Here is a 15,299-nt window from a genome sequence, read left to right on the forward strand (position 1 = left end):
AGTTCTAGCCATGGATAAATCCTCCCATTAATTCTCAAGCTTCCTAACAACCAAACTAAGGTAAGATAAATCCTTGATCTCTTTTTATTAAGGTTTGATGGGAGAAATAAAATCAAGAAAGTTGCTAATGAATAGTATGTATAGTAACTCTTCTTTGGTTTCTTGATTTCAATGGTGGTTTTAGGTTCCAAAACCATACCAAGCACTCCCAGGACTTCACCATCATCAAGAACACATCTCAAGCTTTCAAGAAAGATAAAAATCTTTGACCCAACTTTACTTAAGATTCAATTTCAAGATCTTTTTAGTATGTAGTTGTAAACCAAGTTTTAGTGGTGATATTGTTGAGATCTTGATGTTTAGTTAAGTAGATTTAAGGTTGATTGTTGTTGCCTTAAGAACATGATGTTCTTGAGAGTAGTTAGTGGGTTGATGATGATATGATGATTGTTGGTGGTAGTATAAATATTTAAAGCATAAACGAAACTCCGATCGTAAACGTAATCTCGCTAAAACGAACAAAGCGTAACTTTAAATTTCTGCAGAAAGTCCCGAAGATTTAAACTGTAGTTTCTTGAAAATTAACCCTTGTTTATGATAGACAATGTTATAAGGATCGTTTAGGCGCTTGATGATTCCGATTTACGGATCAAAAGTTATGGCCGTTTTACTAAAAGTGATTTACATGACAAAAACTGCTACGAATTATGAACTTTGAAAATATAAAGGATTGACTTAAGAAGGTTCATAAATCATGCAATTTTTACAGAGAGTATAATATTGAGTTTGCTAACTTCCATAAAAATTTCAAGTAAGAATAATTATTTTTCAATTTTATAAAAATATCGGAGCCGAGACCGCGCGATTAGAAACCGTAGAATCCATAAACGGTGCCGACGACGAAAATGAAAATGAACTTAAGATACTTTGAAAAAGGAAGCGACCATGATGTGAATAAGGACTTAAAGGAAGAATAAGGGTAATGTAAGTTGAGAGGGTGCATATTAATTAGCGCATGAGTGCGGGTAGCCGTAAATTAGAACGTGACCTAAAGAAATGAATTGTGTTCATGATTATAGATTTCCGAGCGGAACCTAAAGCATCCTCCAGCTCGAGATACCCAGGCAAGTTTACGAACCCAACTCCATTTTACTGTTGTGTTGTGAAAGGATTGTTTTATTATCATTGCATAAATACCATGCTTGCCATGATACGTAGTAATTGAACTTTTCGCAAAATGTAGCGATGTTGTACGATGAGTATATATCGTAAAATATTTAATTCCGCTTTAAGCGTGACGTATGATTATAAGACCAAGAGTCGGACGGGATTTTAAGATGAAAACCCGGGAATCATTCCGGTGATATTATAGGACGATTACAAGTCCATAATAGTACGTTTTAAAGGGATTCAACGTGCACTTACGAAATATTAAGATACCTCGAACTTGTATTAAAACGATTTCCCAACGATCATATTCCCTCAACTATATTTTATTGTTCGAATAATAAATATTATATACCTATTCCTTTATTATGGGAGAAGTATACTCCAACGATTATTTATTTCAAACCCGATTAAACATTAAAGATTATTAATTGCGTAGACATAAACTAATTGAGGAATATTATTTTAAATATTCTTTTAAAGAGTAAACTCATTCGAGGTTTAATTATTTATCGATTATCATTTGATTAATTATTATTTATTAAAGGGCTTATTTATGATTTAAAATCATAGAACCTGATTTAAAATACTTTCTGATTTTCGGAAAATCATTTGAATAATTTCAGATCGTCGGATATTATTATCTCGACTTATTTTTTTTTATATTTTGAATATAGTTTCAAAGAGAAACTCCCCCTTATTTAATTATCTGTTGACAACGGTCAACTTACATCCTTAGTACTTCCTCCGAAAAACTTTCGGAAGTACATATATATATATATATGAAGTAAAGCTATACCTATCAACGAGCAAAACGCTTGGGGGAACTTCGATGTGGTTCGAGTTCTCGGGATATGATAGGATCTCCTAAAGGACAAGGGAGGGGTAGGATCCAAGTACTTCGTGTATTGGATACACTACTGGTACCGTAGGAGACGGTACAATATATACCTAAGGATCTGCGAAGTGTGTGTATACCCAAAATGAGGACACATAGCCCGTATGCGGCAAGGGTGATAACCGGGATACGAAGGTGTCATCCTTCTACTAGTAAAAAAGGTTACTTTTATCGTAGTACGACTGATCATCTTATGCGGTGGCTCCAACGAATGTCCTATCCTTCCTACTGGAATTGTGATGCAATACTGTAACCCAAGCCTAGGTGCTGAGTTTGCTATTAAGGTATTCGTAGGAACTATAATCCACTAAAGGATTATTTTCGTAAAAGGTGTGTATCACCGAGGGAAACTATTTTCGAATAAAATATAATTATCATATATGATGTTTTATGTAAGTTTATCATACAGTCATTTTCATACTGTACATTATTATGCTGGGCATTATAGCTCACTCTTGTTTTCTTTTAAATGACACAATACAACAGTGAATCAAGATGCTTACCATGAGAACCACAACCAGGAAATGGGTAGAAAATGGCCAGCTGTTCCGTAGATTGTTTGGTACTGTACCACAGGTAGTCCGAATAAGCTGGATTGGTTTTCAGTTGTTTTTAGTTCGGCTTATTTATAAGTATGACTTATGTAAGGTAATAAATAAGAAATGTATATTTGGCCGAAGGACTAGCCTTACTTAAATGTCATTCCACGATAAGACTTAATTACTTTTGGGTTGTAATAATTATCACTTTGCGGTTTAATCTACTCTAATAATGAATGGTTCGTTTCCAAGACAATAACCTGTAAGTGTGTGTGTGTGATAAGTGTGGGGTCGTAAAGTGTGAGTATTTATATATTGTGGTGTGAGGTATGTGGTTTATAGTGGTTTAGATGGCGTGGCCTCTGAGATTCCCGGCCCCGGATTTGGGGCGCCATATCGATGATTCCAAGCTTCTTCGGTCGCAGATCATCAACTACATTTGATTCATTCTCTCTCGATGTTTGGGACCCTTTTTAGAGCTTCGGGCAGCTTTCTAATCATTTTCCACCATGAGAGGCGTCTTTCGCCAATGCGACAATAGAATGGAAGGAAACTTCGGAGGCTCACGTGTTTAAGGCGGACGTTCGTGGCTTAAAAAAGAGGAAGTGAAGTTGGAAGTGGAAGATGATCGGGTGCTTCAGATAAATGGAGAGAGGGATCATAAGCAGGAGGAGAAGGGTGATACTTGGCATCGTGTCAAAAGGAGCAGTGAGAAGTTTATGAGAAGGTTTAGGTTTCATAGAATGCGAAAGTTAATCAGGTTAAGGCTGGGGTGGAGAATGGTGTTTTGACTGTTACGGTTGCCTAAAGAGGCTGTTAAGAAGCCTGCTGTTAAGGAGGTTTTGATCTTTGAGACTTTAACATATTGCCCGTTTCGTTGATTCAATCGAATTCTAGATCTAGGGTTTTGGGCCGTATTTTTGCTCATCAGATCTAACAGTGTAGTTTAGAGTTACTATTGCCATTAATTGCAAATCAAGCAACTAGAAAATAAAGCAACATTTTACAAAGCACATTCTTTCGGTCATAAATTCATTGAATGGATGAAGAGTTTTACAGTATAGGTAAGTCCCAAGTGAACACAACCATGGGCTAAGTATGAATTATATAATCAAATTCATGTTGATTAAATTCTTACATTACATATTTTGATGTATCATTATTTATTACTTCTAACCTGTAACAATATTTACGTGCACACACAATCTGGGGGTCTGTGCTGGAAACACTATCTTCATTCTTTTGAGTGAGGATAAGGTTGCGTACAATATAACCTCCTGAGACACTGCTTTATGCAGTATTATTGGGTTTATTTGTTTATTTGGTTGGTATATTATATTATAATAAATGAAATATTGAAAATTTGATCATTGGTAATTTTTTTGGTACACGGTGATTTTACCGAATTACCATTAATTACATATTTTTATAAAATATTTTCAGAAAACAATAATTTATTTTTCCCATTCCTAATACACATCAACATCTACCTCACTGTGGCAACCATTCATTAACTATTTAATTTAAATCGGACCCATCTCGATCAAATCAAACCGACAAATTCAATTTTTACTCGAACAATATGTTATGCTTGGCATGTCTTTGGATGAAGATTCTTTTCACGATATTGAAAATGGCATAAAACTTCGAATTTCAGTCGAAATATTAAATTTCGGTCCATAGAATCTCGATAATTATGTGGGTTTAGGGGCCTATTTGATTTAAAATTATTTTATGGGCCTAAATCTTTATTTTTCTATCTATCTATACTTCTATCCATGCTATTACTATTATTATTATTATTATTATTATTATTATTAAATTAAAGACGAAATATTGAAAATTTTATTCACTGATAATTTGGTAACTCTAAATTTATAATTTCTTATTAATAAATTAATATTCACAATATAATTATATAAATATAAATAGAATTAAATCCTATATACCTAGGCCAACAAAATTATACTATTGAACCTGTTTAAAAAATTAAAATCGAAGATAATTAGTTGGTATGTATAGTGTCCTCGAGATAAAAAAAGTAATATACACTATTCATTTGGCCTTAAACAAAATTATACTATTGATTTGGGGCTAAAATACAAAATACAAAATTAAAAATTAAAAAAAATAGATGAAGTTAGTTGGATTTACCTCTTCGGACTAAAATAAAATAATAAATACTACTCGTTAATATTAAAAACTATTATGTTATTGAGCGGGACTAAAATAAAACTAAAATTGAAATATAATTTATTGGTCAATATAATTACAATGGATTAAAACAAATAATATATATTACTCATCTGGAATAAAATAGAATAAAAGTCACACTACAAGAAAATTGGTCTTTACCTACCAATTGTATATGTAGGTAAAACTACTATATTTGTAGGTAAATAACATTTACCTACTAATAAATTATTGGTAGCGAATGGTAGGTAAACGTTTGTAGAGAAAGGCCATTTACCTACATATCCATATATTGATAAATAAAATGTTATGGGCTCCATATGAGAACAAGTCATCAGCTAATGTGTTCATGACCCACGCCTGACTAGGATGGTCTATGTGGCGCCTTGTTGGCATGTCACGTGGTGCATTGTCAATGAGTGACATGGTGTAACATAGACAATCGACGTGGCGTCTTGTCATCATCCACGTGACGCCTGCGCATCATAGATGGCCACCTGGCACCTCCATCTATTTTTCGGGGGCCATGTCATAATACTTGGCATTTTGCAAATAAGCCACGTGGCACTATTTTATTTGCCAATTATTATTTTTCTAGTTTTAGATATTCAATATATTTTAATGTAATAATTTTTTTGGTTTTTTATATTTTTATTTATTTACTCGCTAAAAAAATATAATCACAATATTACTAAGCATTGATTTCATTAATATTTAACGAAGTGAAATGAAAAATATGAAAACCTAAATAATTAAATGAGCAACATAAATTGAAATGATCAAACAATACTTAAAAACAAAAAAATCTAAATCTCGAAATCATCTTGTATTTTCCATATGACCATCAGATACTTCATTGGTTGGAGATTTTGCAGATTGTGGCATAAGGTTGTTCATGCATAGAATGTCAACAACTTCAGTGAGAAGACTTTTGGATTCGGTAAGTTGTTCAACCATCTCTTGATAGGTTGGCTGGCTAGTCTGAGTACTAGTTTCATGAGATGATTTTGTAATTTTGCTCCTAGCAGAACGTCCCCATCCTCGCAAATATACAGATTGACGACCAAGTACCATTTCTAATATTTCTTTGTCTGAAAATTCTTCCGGTGAATATGCTTCTCTTAGATTCATCATATCCCCCTAATAACATTAAATTGATAACAATTATAATAAAGTGAAATATAGGTAAGTATAATACATTAAAACAACAAATTACTTAGAGTAAGCATCACAAAACATTTTTCATAACATTATTCGTAAGTAGAATATATAACATGTGAGTTGAAAACTAGATAACAACTACTTACATATAAATTCTCAAGTTCTGGCCCGGTCCATCCATTCTCATCGAAATGATTTTGACGCAAAGTCTCAATTTTTCCGGTTGAAGAGCTTAATTCCATTTCACGTCGAATATGATGTTGTTAGTCCCTAACAATACAACAATAATTACAGAAGGGGGGGTTGAATATAATTCTGGCTACTTTTTGAGATTAATGAAAAATGGTTCTAACTTAATAATATATAAGTATTTGATTTGCAAAGTGCGGAATGAAGAGTTAGATAAATCAAAACACAAGTAATAAAAACACAAGTCTTTAAAAACTTTCTGGTGAATTTGAATATATCCACCAGGGATATATATATATATATATATATATATATATATCACGAGAACCCTATGAAGCTTGAATAGCTCATCGCTGCTTACAAATATGAACAACTAAACTTACAGAGAAATGCTACAGGGTTCAGCTTACAATTGTTTCTCTGAGAATGTATTTGCTTAGTCTTATTATTGTTCTACTTGCTACTCTTGGTTTATATATCACCAAGATTACATAGTAATAAGACAAGATAATAAAACAAAATATATCAAGTCTAATACCATTCTGTTTCACTACTCTATTCCAGCATCTTTGAATATCTTCATAATAACATGGAAATGGTAATGCTTCTTTGTTCTCAAAAACCCAGCTGAATAGGCTGCCACATTCCTTTTGCAAACACTCGACGCATGTGACTGTGTTGTCACTGTCAACATATGTTTGAATTGATCATCCGTCGGGTACATGATTATCATCCGTCGGGTTGCCTTGTTGATCATCCGTCGGGTAGCTTTGTTGATCATCCGTCGGGTAGCTATGTTGATCATCCGTCGGGTTGCTATTTGACACTTGACTTCATTTCATTTATGCAGAATTACAGGACATCTTATATTTATAATTAATTAACCTATTCTGCATATCTAATTAAAGTCAACATGACTTATATGCTACTACAGATTCTATACAAAGGTGTTTGCAGAAATGTGCTACATGACTTATTGTTACATAATCTACTCACTCGATGGATGTCAAATCATCATCCGTCGGGACTATTTTGAGTTATCCATCGGGACTATATTTGATTATCCATCGAGTGCTACATTTTTCACTAAGTTGAATCTATTAAGGTGTTTTGTTAATGTAATCATCAAGTTCACAACATATTCCCAACAATCTCCCCCAATTTATGTGTACTAGAATTGTAGCCATAAATTAAGAGAAACTTGATGATAAAAAACACTCTAAAAATATAGATTTAAAAAGTAGTAGATAAAACTAAAAGGTGCTGCATTAGTTACTAAAAAATTTACAGGACAAAGTGTACAAAGATTTTCTCACAATCATTTTCAAGGTGCTCCTCTAGTCTGAGCAGATTGATCTATTTCCTTGATTGTCTGGATTTCTTCCCAAGCTTCTTGTTGTTTTCTTCTTTCTGATTTTGGAGCTGTTTGTGGAATTCTAGTTCATCAGATTCGGAAAGATCTAGCATTCCTTGCATTTCCAGAAGAGTCTCATTGCTAGAGATGCTCAACTGGTCCTCTAATCTGAAGAATCTTCTAACTCCCTTATCATCCATGAATTCCATCAGCTAGTAGGGCCTTAGATGCACTCTACTCCCTGTGTAAGGAATAGTTAAAGTCTTTGGGAGTGCATCTTTGGCTCTAATACTCCTCAGTTCTTCAATCTTCTTTAGAACTAATCTTCTAGCTGTCACATTGAATCCAAAGTTCTTTTTGAAGGATGAATAAACTTTTATCAGTACAGATTGGCTCTCTTGAAGAATCCTGTGAAGCGGCCATCATATCTCTTTTCCTCCCTTGTACTTGAATACTAACCTTTTAGGTAGATTTCTGTAAGCATCAATCCCTCTAACTTCTTTCAGTTCATCTAGATAGAGATTTAGATCAGAGAATTCCTTGATGTCACAGATGTACATGATATCTCCCTTATTGACCTTGGTTTGAGCTTTGGTTAGGGACTTGGATCTGAGAGTTGAGGGTTTCACTTTCTTGACTGCTCTGGTCTTTGTCTTCTTTGGCTTCATGAAATAAGGTAGACTGAGTTCAGGAATTGGTAGACTATCCCAGTTTATTGGCTCATCCTTTGGAATGATAGGTTCACCATGGAAATTCTTGGATGGATCTATCTTGAATTCTTCATGTGCCACAGAGGGCATGGATGTTTGAGTTGTAGAAGTAGACTTTTTGGGAAACTGATCTTCCAATCCTTCTTCATCAAAGTTCACTTTTCTCTTGGAGTGAAGTTTGTATCTAAACCTTCTTTTCTGCTGTGATTCTTCTTGCATTTTCAGATCTTTAGATCCAGTGGTTTCAGATGGTTGTTCAGGAATTTGTTGTGTGGATTTCACAGTTTGCAACTTGGCCAAGATAGCAGCTTGCTCCTTCTTTTGTTTGAGCTTTTTAGCATCTAGAGCAGCTTGCTTCTCTTCTTGCTTCAATCTTGCCTTTTTTTCCCTTTTTGCTTCAGCAAATTGAGGGTGTCCAGCCACCACACAAATTTCCTTACCAGTTTTGAAAACCTTGGCAATTCTCCTTTTTAATGCTGAATCAACTGGATCCTTGTAGAATGCAATAGATCTTGACAACAATTTCTTCTCATCAGGCTTTGGTGTCTCATACACTGTGTCCAAAGGGTTCTTTAGTGAAGATTTTGGGTAGTTCACCTTTGGCTTCATGATTAGATCTGCCATTGGAGATTTGATGCAAGATGTCTGGCCTCTTTCCAGATAGTTCATGCTCATATCATTCACAAAAATTTGCCTGACTTGAGAGTGATGAATGGCTGATTTTTCTGGCTTCTTTGCTAGACCAAATTTCTTTTGAATATCCTCATCAATTTTCTCCCAGTTTATTGGACTAAACTGCTTCTTCTCAGCTGCTCTCAAAGTGGTTGCTGCTTCATTTACTCACTTGAATGTTAAGCACCTTTTGCTCCCCCTCACTCCTAGAACTCTCTTTCTCCCCCTTTTTGTTATCATCAAGCTGAGTAGAGGAGGAGGTCTGTGCAACCACCAGTTTCTGAAGCAAGTCTGTTTGTTGTGCTTGGTGTAGATGGATTGCTGTAAGAGAAGCTTTCATAGAAACCATTCTTTTATCCAAGGAATCTACCTTGGTTGCTAGATCAGAGTTTTTCCTGAGCTGTCTTTTGATGTCAAGCATTGTGGCTTCTGGAAGTTTAACTTCTAACTTGTCAGAGATGTCTTTCTTAAGTTGATCAACATCATTTTTGATGAGGGAGATATTTTGACTTTGTTGGTAGCCAGAGATTTGCTGTAGTTGGAGAGAAACAAGATGTGCTTGCAGAAGCTTCTTTGTGCTAGAATTTGTGGTTGATTGAAGTGCAAAATATGTTTGGCTGATAAGTTGGATGAGTGTGGTCTTGAAATGATGATCATCACAGTTCTTGGAGAAGGCCCATGATGGCATGCTTGATCTGGAACTAGGGCCTACTTCTCCCCCTATGTCCAATGACTCTACTTCACTATCTCCACCCTCACCTCCAAAGAATTCTTCTGAGCCACCAGTCTCATAATCAACATCACCAGCTATGGAGGGCAAAGCTGTGATGGCATCCTTAGCTCTTTGCATTGACCGTGTGGTGTGCACCAAGTTTAGCATCCTTTCTGCATTGTCATTGTCCTGTCCACCTAGAATTTGATATGCTGGAACAGGGTGAGTAAATGTCTCAGCATCTAAGGAGGTAGAATCTATAACAGCTTGAGTTTGCTGAGATAATCCCTCCCTGTCTGCATCCTGGACATTCATTAACTCACTTACAATGAAATCCATCCTTATGTCTCCTGTACCTGCATTTCTCTCATTATCTCTCTTTTCTTGCATCAAGGTCTCACCTTGGCTCCCCACCCTCACCTTCACCATCTAAGGTGGGACTCCTCACACTCACTTTTGCCAGTCCTGAAGTAATGGACTACATTGGATCACTCTTTTTCTCTCCTTTTTCCTGGGAGCAACCCAGACTCTCACTCAAGTCACTACCTTCCCTCAATCCTAATAGTGATTGCACAATTACTAAGTCATCTGTACTTGTAACTATAGTTGAACTTTGGAGTTTTGCAGAGACACCCGACGAATGAGAAATATCCATCGATTTAGTAATTTGACTATCCGACGGATGACTGCTGTTAGGTACATCCGTCGGGATACAATCACTACTTGACGGATGAACAATATCCATCGAGTGAGTAGAAATGAATGAGTTTGGAGTGGAGACTACTGTGGACTCTGTGCAGATTGATGAATATTTTGGCACATATGTCTCAATAGTCTCAGAAAGAAATGGCAAGTGAGCCAACAAATCATCTAGAAGATGATGCTCACCTGCATGGATTTTTGGCTTCTCTAACATAGTTAAAGATGGAGAATATGGTTGTGATGTTTGAATCATGTCAACATCCAAAGAGTGTGTGGGAGAATTTGGTGTTTGAGGTGTTTCAATTTGTATAGATTTTGGCTGTGACTCCACATTTGTTGGAGCCACATCAATTTGACTTTGAGATGGTGCAGTGACTGGGTCTTTAGCTCCAGTGTGCACTGTGTGTGTACCCTGTGCATCCCCAAGGGTTTTAGATTTCTTCTTTCTTGTGTAGGTTTGTGGTGAACTTGTGTCCCTACCCTTTTTATTCTGTGCTCCTGGTTGAGAGCTTGTTTTAATAGTTACATCCTTTTGGGATGATGAAACTAGAATTGAGCTTTTATCCTTATTAACAACCACAGTTTGTCGGAAAACTGTGGTGTGGCTTGGTTTGGGTACACTATGCCCACCATCCTTATCCTTAGGGCTTCTTTGATTTTCACCATGTCCCTCACCTGTCTTTCCCACCTTCACACTCCCCTCTTTGTGTTTAGTGGATTTTACAACTGACATCTTCTGAGAGACACCAAAGGGGGCTTTCTTTGACTTTGGTTTTGAAACTTTGGTTTTGGTAGCTTGGGTAGGCATCTGTCTGGTCATTGACACATATGCCACTGCTATACTAGAAGGCAAAGAAATGGTTGAGGTTGGAAGAGTAGAGACGGTTGAAATTACCTCACTTACCTGAGGTGCCTCCATTACTGGAAAGTAGAAGAGTGGCACCTCTTTGTGGTGATATGCTCTATTGAGATTTGCAATAATTCTCCTTTCTTAAACCCAACAATCTACTTGTTGGTTGGGTTCTCAAGCACAATATCCTCAGAGAGGTGGTTAGCAAGCATCATTAAAAATCTAGCATAATAAACATTCTTACCCCTCTTATTAAGCTCCCCTAACTTAAACCCCAACTCAAACAAGACTAGATCACTAAAATTGAAGTATTTATCAGTTACTAGCATGTAAAGCATGTTGAGCATGGAGATATTGACAAAATCAAAATTGCTAATTTTACCAGAAAATACTTTAGTAACTACATCACACATATAACTCCATTCTTTCCTAAGACCCAATCTCCTAATTTCACTTAATTTAGAGATGGTGAGTGCATAACCCATGGAGTTTGACATGTTAACAATATCAGTGTCTGTGTGTGGAGTAGTGACAGTATTATCAGGAATCTTAAAGCATGCTTTAACAATATCACTATTAATACATAATTCCTTACCTTTAATAGTGAAAGTGATGGTCTTATCAGTTGAGTTGTACACTGCAGTCGTCCATATTTCCTCCACAACCTCACAGTAGATAGTGGGAGACTCCAATATGGCATATTTGAGCTTACAGCCTTGCACAAAATCCATCATTTTATGGTAGTCTCCAGACTGTTGAATCCCCTTATTCACTAGAGCCGTGAAATTATTCTTCTCATAGATAAAGCCAGTTTGAGACATGATTTTGACGACTGGTGCCATTGTTAGAGAGTAAAAGTTGCAGAGAGTGAGGGTAATTGCTTTTGCAAAAGAAAGAAGTTAGAGCAGATGAATTGAGAATGATAAAAGAAAATAAATGAAAATGAATTTTGCTTTTATACTATCTCAAAAATAACTGTCAAAAATAATAAAGTAAAATAAAGTGACCAATAAAAATTGCCCAAAATAGCCATTTAAAAATAAACTGTAAAAAAATTCCATCACTTATTGTGGCGCCCTCCAAACCCGGGTCAGAAGTTTGGGGTCCATAACACATATACAATATATAAACCTGTATATGAAATATTATTTGCAATGACCCTGCTTTACATAACCACGGATCGCAAGAGGTTAAAGTATGAAAACAAGCCACAACCTTAACTTTTATTACCACGTACCAAATCCCAACTAATTTAACTTACAATTGATAATGAAATTATTCTTATAATCTTATTATCTCACTACCATATGAAGCTTCTGCTAGCTCGATCCAACTCAAACTGGAATCCTAGCTCGCACTTTGGACTGAGGAACTTCACTATCATCCATATCCTTCTTAACTGTAAAATATATAAAAAGATTCACAAGAGTGAGCTAACTAGCTCAGCAAGTCATAATAACAATAACTGAGGTTAAACAATGATCAAACAAGATGATTTAAAGGAATCAAGTTTCTTGTTAAACAACCAATAGAATTGGATATTCATTTTAAGTTTTTAAAACCAAGGTTAGGCTGCTGATCAGTCACGCACTAACCTCGAGCAAAGCACACAACACTGCTCTAACTACTGGATCCAAGGCATACATTGGCCTAACTTAACCATCGATATGGTCTGACCACGAATCTGGTCCACATAAAGAAAACTATCCAATTCTAAAGCAGTTCAATATGATAAACAATATAATTCAATAAAACCGGATCATAATCAATAACAATAAAACATTTGTACAAGAGCATGGTGAAAATTCATGGGTACCGAAAGGGTATGTCAAAGTATATAAAAGAAGTGGCCTCCAGCCTGTAGGATAATCAGGTATTAGATGAATAATGTTTATACAAGGTTTTATTATTTTGATGTCACAAGGTATGGTTGAGTATAAAAGTTTCTATATGTGTAAACAATTCTGTTCCAGTGTTTGGTATATGATGGATATATATTTGTGGAGCAGCATCGTGTTTGTGTGGTTTAGTATCTGGTAAATCAACAAGAAATGTTTCACAAAGAATAAGGCTTACGGCTCAAAGATCAAATGATGTGGCTCAGGTTCAAGGTTGAAGGATTCAAAATACTTTTAACATAAAACAAAGCTATTTTGAACATTTAACAATATGTTAAGAGAAAGTTTAGAAATATTTCATTCTATCTCGAAAAAAGTTAAAAGTACTTGCCTTATCACAATCGATTCCAATTTCACTTGTATTCGTCAAATGACTCTCTTCAACAACCACTCGTCTACTTTTCCAATGCCTCGATTCTATTTTCTGATCACTTGCTGTATTTTCTACATGTCGATTCCACTTTCTGATCACCTACTTCCCTTTCCTACGCCTTGCTTACTCTGCTAGGCATCATAAGTATCTATCAATATTCAACTCATACGATTCTATTCGACATATACTTCTATCTACCCTTCGTTTTACCCAAATCAAATTAACGGATTGAAACTTACGCTATTAACAAGTAAACACCGAACATATAGCACATAACACGTCAAATATTCATTGACATATCATTTATAAAGGAGTCTCGGGTTATAAATAGGCTTTCGGGTATTTAAAATGATTTTTAAAACATTTTTTGGAATTAAAACAGGACGTTAGATCACTTTCGGAGTAATAAACAGGGTTCAGTTGGCCAAATCTGGCTTCAAAACAATTTTATAATAATTATCGAGCTTTGAAAATAATTTAAAATGATATTTTAAAGCTCGAAACTATTTTTCAGAATTTTAAATCAATTTAAAATAATTAAATCCAATTAAATAATTAATTAAAATTAATTAATAACTAATTAAATTAATTAATCAATTAATATTTAAATTAATTGATCAATTAAATAATTTATTATTAACTAAAATTAATTAATTAAATAATTTAGATTTGATGGTGGATAAAGATGGAACAGATCGAATCCTTCAATCCGGTTAATCATACTTGCGATTTGGACACCAGAATCATCTCCAAACAGTCCATTAATCTTCAAGAACATCAAGAACAAATATTCAAGGATTTTATTATTATTATTATTATTAAAATTTTCAGATAATTATGAAGTTTTATGGTATAACTCTGATGATCTGTACCGAATACAATACTGCATTAGCTATTTCTATTTACGGATTATTAGTACCCCATTGGATCATACCAGATATAAAATAATACGTTTATTTGAGAAAACAGATCCAAAACGGTACCGGTTTTGGGATAATTATCCAAATCAGTACAATTTGTACTGCGGTCTTGGCCTCAGCGCCTGGTTACACGTATTACGAGGTGATAATTATAATAGTTTAATAAAAAGATCCCGTTTATCAAAAATACGAGTTTTATTGATTTTACCGAAACGAAGAATGTATCGAAAATGTTGCGCCGGAACCCGCACAGGACAAATCGTACTTCGGATCGATAAAGTTGAAACATGGAAAATACTCGGAATATTGCAATTAGGTTAGGAAGGAGTTCTCAGAAGAGTTTCGGGTTATAAAAACGTAAAAAAGGATGACGTCGGTTGGTTCCCGATTGTATAAAATACTTTTTAAATACTCGGAAAAAGATTTTATAAAATCCATATATTTCCTATAAAATCATAAATCATCATAAAAATATATAGGAAGATATGACAATTATTTATATTTTATTTTGGACATATAAAAATTAAAATACTCAATTAATATTATTTTTAAACATCCAAACACATTTAACACTTAACAAATAATTCACAGAATAGATACTGAACACATATAATAATTTTCTATTAGTAAAAACAATTACACGATATATCCCGGATATTACATCCTTCCCCCCTTAAAAGGATTCTGTCCTCAGAATCTCCTAAGAAAACAAATGAGGGTACTTTTCTCTCATATCTTTTTCTAACTCCCAGGTTGACTCTTCAACCTTTGGGTTTCTCCACAATACTCTTACTAACTTTACCACTTTATTTCTCAATACTTTCTCTCTTTCTTCTAGAATCTCTATCGGACTCTCTACATATAACAAATCTGCCTGAAGCTCTATTGGCTCCTACTCTATTACATGCTTAGAGTCTGGATTATACTTCCTAAGCATCGATACGTGAAAAAAAACATGGTG

The 15,299-nt window shown here is 34.8% G+C and overlaps 1 pseudogene; it reads left to right on the top strand.

The window, feature by feature from the left end:
* Positions 1-3,003: 3,003 nt before the first annotated feature.
* On the top strand, positions 3,004-3,485 carry LOC141691096 (17.5 kDa class I heat shock protein-like; annotated as a pseudogene).
* The last annotated feature ends 11,814 nt before the right edge of the window (positions 3,486-15,299 follow it).

Source organism: Apium graveolens, chromosome 10 (assembly GCF_009905375.1).
Source record: "Apium graveolens cultivar Ventura chromosome 10, ASM990537v1, whole genome shotgun sequence".
Classification (NCBI taxonomy): domain Eukaryota; kingdom Viridiplantae; phylum Streptophyta; class Magnoliopsida; order Apiales; family Apiaceae; genus Apium; species Apium graveolens.